The 4,916-nt window shown below is 42.5% G+C and overlaps 1 long non-coding RNA gene across 1 annotated transcript; it reads right to left on the bottom strand.

Moving 5' to 3' along the window:
• Positions 1-985: 985 nt before the first annotated feature.
• LOC135645587 (uncharacterized) lies at positions 986-2,714 on the bottom strand. The gene is made up of 2 exons (XR_010498826.1): positions 1,383-2,714; positions 986-1,298 (listed from the first exon to the last, which is right to left on the bottom strand). It is a non-coding gene; the product is annotated as an uncharacterized LOC135645587 (long non-coding RNA).
• Positions 2,715-4,916: the final 2,202 nt, after the last annotated feature.

Raw genomic sequence — 4,916 nt, 5'->3', positions numbered from 1 at the left:
AGGAGAGTGTCGCATATCCGCAGTTAGTAAGAAAGCAGCAAATCCTTCTCACTTTCTTTCTTTTTGACATATGAAGAATAGCCGCAACGTTTCGCTTTCGTAGTCAAGGCTCGCTTAGGTGGTGAGTATCTAATCTTGGTAATAAGGTTCCCGGGTCAGAGAAGCGCACCCGAACTGAACCGAAGCTGCTTTCCTCACTCTATTTCATTACCTATTAACCTCTAGCTCTCCGCTTCCCTTAACGCTTAACTCTATGCGGGGCTTTCACATCCAAAGGATGCACGGAGTGTTGTTGCCACCAGTCACTTAAGTCCCGTGGGCCCCAACCAACCCAAAGAGAAAGATCATCAAAGAGCATTCAGTTGACTGATCGTAGACCTTCCTTCGCTAAAGAATAAGCCCTACCTCCTAGCTCACCATGCATGCCGATCTTATTCGTAACCGCTCTTCGTACGCTCACAAGCAAATAGAGCTAGTCCTCGCTAATTAGACTCTCATAAGATAGTCTTGCCTAATGTATGCTACGTCGTTAGCCTTGTTCTTCCTTCCAACCTTGACCACTTTTCTGGAATGGAATTATTCGAAATCCCCCTACTCTTCTCTGAAGGCAGTCGAGGGAAGCGGGTTATGGGATGAGCAGCTAAGGCCGTTTCTTAAAGTACTTAGCAGAAAGCAGGCTTCCGCACACCAGAATAGAATTGCCTTGAGAATGAGAGTAAAGGACCTAAAGTGTACCTCCTGGGGTCAGTGTAAGGCCCATAATTGACAACGAATAGAAGACTGACACACAAAGGGAAGTAACTGCTACTACCCCACGGAACAAAGACAAAATAATGACGGGGTTGGGTGTGAGCATTTCCAATCTACTAGCAAGAAGCATAGTACTTAAAGAAAGGCCGGCTTCCATATATGAAACTATTCCAGCTCTTCTCCTCTTCCTTCTCTTCTCTGTGGATTGGAGCTTGTTCATTAGAATCCGAGCCGATGGCAAATAAATGCCCTTAGAATCATTAGTGATATAGAGTGAACTTCAACCTATAGGTATTTTCAAAAGACAAAAGAAAGAAGAAACCTCGAAAGGAAGCTTTTATTGAGCTTGTTCCTCGAAAGGAAGCTTTTATTGAGCTTGTTCTTGTCCCCGAAGATGGCGACATCTTTGACACTTCCTTAAATCTCGACCTTCCGAAGCTTGTAGGTGGTGTAAAGTAAATAAGGCCTTTCTCATATCCCAGTACAAGTACGTTTGCAAGAGCTGGGATTAGAAAAGCAACATCCCCGAGCCGAGGACTTCGAAGCTCCTGGGAACAGAGAAGCTACATAATGAAATCTTGTTGTCACACAGAAAAGGTTAGCGAAGCTAGACAGAAGACTTATTAAGTTACCTGAAAGAGGAGTTAAGGGTGCTCCTGTTGAGAAAAAGGGTAGACTGGGAATTGAGAGGTGTCAGCTCTCGAAGCAGGGGGTCGAGCAAGTTACCACTCATAGGGTGCGGGAAACATGCTTCTCGCATGCCGGCTCTAGCTTAGGGCCTGAGATCCTAGAGCAAGCGGGAGGCGAAACAGCGGAGAGAGGAATAGAACTAGCTCAGCAAATGGTTGAACCTCATACTATAGATATTGACACCGATTTGGCAAAAAGGGTCCGAGAAGATCATATAATACGAGAATTTCATATCAAACATTTCATATAAGACAATTTCATCTAATAAGAGAAAGGCGTGCAAGGTAAAAAGAAGGTTGGAAAGCTGTAGGCCCGGTCCAGTGTTCGGCGCCCATTTGTTCTTTAAGGAAGCAAAAGCTGTATTGTTAATAATTCAGATATGTGTGTGGATAGCTTCATTCTTTTCTTGTTCCGTTGTTTGTTCACTTGTTTGCTTGTTCTCCGGACTCTCCAACCTGAAAATCACTCTGCTTTAGCAAGCATCAAAACGTTAAGGCGTCGTTAGCTGGTTGCTTTTCTTTGATGCCTGGCTTATCACACTACACTGGTACAAGAGATCAGCGGTGGATCGGGTGACTCTTCTTCATTCAATCGAGCAGACCTTTGATGTAATAAGTAAGGGTTCCACAGTAAATACAAATAGATTATATAACCATGTGCCTCAATTCAACAACAAGAGCTTTATTCGGGGCTGGCTGTAAACCCTAAAACGAGAAAGATGAAGTTCCAGCCTAAACGGAGTTGTGGTCCAAGCAACGTAACTGAGCCTACATTATCCCTTTGAGAGTAAGTAGTGTGCTTTTACTGAGATCTATACTGATAACGCCAAATTCCATTCGAAAATAGGTGTGTGTCTTTCGCTAGTAGAAACGGATAACGCCAAATTCCATTCTGAATTATGAAAGGCAGGGGCGATAGTCTCAACTCTGATAACAGTGCTGTGCCTCAATTCGATTCAACATACTTTCCGGCGGGTGCCTTATAGAGAGAGAGAGTGAGTTAGGAAGCAATACCGTTTGTTTACCATATTCCATTTTCTATATTGTGCAAGATAGATAGATAGATGATTTGAAATAAGTCTCAGAAGAAGAAAGTTGACTGAGCACTGGCCAAACTGTTGTTGCTTGAGAAGTAAGGAATTAGGTTCAATAATGACAAGCATAGGTACACTAATAAGATAAAACAAGCCAAGCACCTATAGCTATTCTCACTTAAAGCAAGCAGTTCGTTTACTCCATTCTATATTATGCGACTTCTTATTCTTTTGTATTTCATTCCCCTTAATTAAAGCAAGGTGTTTACCTCACACTGGACCAATGAAGCTTACTGCGTAGTTCATGCACGTATCAAGTCAAGTTGCTTCAGCACCCCGGTAAGGAAAGGAAGCCTTAGTGAGCTATCGGGGCGCTAACGTTAGCTTTAAATAAGCAATGCTCTGTTTTTAAGAAATGACATAAGTAGTACACCGCACTCGATTCTGTTATTCCCGGAACTTTGGTAGAGCAGAGCCAGCAGTCATAAGTGAGGAAGCAAGGGAGCAAGCAAGTCACCCGTGTTTTCAGCAAGCAACGCCGAACTCAACAAGCAGCAGAACGAACACTACTATTCGCGTTAGAGTTAGAGAAGTTAACGGCAAAAGTTCCATAACAGAGTTTTGAAGCAAAAGCAAAAGGGAAGCAGTGGCGAGTTTTGGATCTCGTAGCTCTCAGGCAAAGCTGTGGCGGTAAAGGAGTTTTGGATCTCGCTGCTCTCAGGCAAAGCTGTTTAGTGGAAAGTGGAGTATCTGGGTTTTGAACCCTTATAGTTGTAGACCGGCTCTAATAGTAGTATAGACCGGCTCTAAGTGCTGTGTTTATTAATCTCTGATAGAATAGGAAGGCGCATGAAATTAATAAGAAACAAGAGAATAGGAAGGCAGGCGCATGAAATTAATAAGAAACAAGCTTAGGCGAAAGCGAACTAAACTACATGATTGGTTGCCACAAGCGACAGAACAAATACACAACACAAGTAAATGCACAACGGCTTTCACACACGTTAGCACAAGGGCTTTTCATCAATAGGTATAGCGGTGCCTCCGCCTCTTTATCATATTGTTACTTATATTATATGATATTATATAACTCTTTGATTACAGCCGGTGCAAGAAAAAAGAACAAGCTTAGTCATGTGCTGCCGGTTAAGTAGGGTGTTATGTCAGTTCCAACAAGCAACGACGGAAGGAACAAGCTTAGGAACAAGCAAACAACTTACAGCTTGGAAGCCTAAATCCATTCTTTTGCACTCACATTCATAAGAATAAAGTAACGGCGACTAAAAGTCAGAAACCGTCTTAAGGAGCAAATAAGAAAAACATCATCTTTTAGGAACAAATAAAGAAACATCTTAGGAACAAATAAGAAACCGGTCGTCTTAGGAACAAATAAGAAACAAAACATTAATGAAAGAATGGAATTGCACCTATGGAGCACAGTAATTGACTCTGCCCCGCCCTAAGAAAGAAGGTAGAAAACTACTGATCCCACTGGTGTTGGTGTGGGAAGGCTCCTTTTAACGATATATATGATCTATTTTAAAGAGATAGATTCCACTTCACTTATTATAAAGAAGAAAGTGAGCTTAGATAAAGAAGAAAGTACGCGCCTGTAGTTTTGAGTTGAAAGCACTACTTAGGGAGACACAGAACTGGCTTTAGGGAACACTTGATTTCTCCCCTCTGCCCTCTCTTTCATAGGGTATCGGTGGTATCTCAGTAAGCTTTCCCTTCCATTGGGGTAGTACAATAGATTCGTCTTTCCTTGCCTGGAAGTAGAAATAAGCTTCCTTGCCCATAGATCCATCTCTCAGGTATCTTATCTCTTGCCCATAAATCCATCTCTCAGGTATCTTATCTATAGGCTATCTCTCAGGTATCTTATCTATAGGAGGAAGTCCCGGTCGAGAAGTGATCGAAGCAAATCGGTAAAATTCCATAAATTCAGTAAGCTGTGTTTTTGTTACTACATGACTTTGTAGAATCAGTGCATTTATATTCCATTTCATTCCCGCTGAGGAGCCAGCTCCGGATCTAGCCTCTGATCGAGTATTGCTCCTATACCATAGTCAACTAATAAAGAATTCAATCCGAAAGAAAGTCATAGTTGAGGGTGCCTAAACAATTTGATAGCAGCTTGATTCGCCTGTAAACAAGGAAGTGATTCAAAAAGAGAGAAAGCAAGCCATAAGCAGTGAGAGGCTCCCTCCCATACCTTTCTGCATTTCGCAGTAAAGAAAAGAGAGACATTCAAGGGGATAAGAAAGCCTATTTGGGGATCAAAGGGTGCCATCCCCACAACGACCCCATTCCTGTATTCGGAGAAGAAAGTGGAGGCCGTGGATTAACCAAAGGACCTCTCGAGAAAAGAAGGTCTACGTCTGTCGCCTGGGTTAACTAAATGAGAAAGATCCTACTAGTGCTGGAATCAGATCCTTACCCC

This window comes from Musa acuminata, chromosome BXJ3-8, assembly GCF_036884655.1.
Source record: "Musa acuminata AAA Group cultivar baxijiao chromosome BXJ3-8, Cavendish_Baxijiao_AAA, whole genome shotgun sequence".
NCBI lineage: Eukaryota > Viridiplantae > Streptophyta > Magnoliopsida > Zingiberales > Musaceae > Musa > Musa acuminata.
This window is presented reverse-complemented; position numbering and strand designations above follow the sequence as displayed.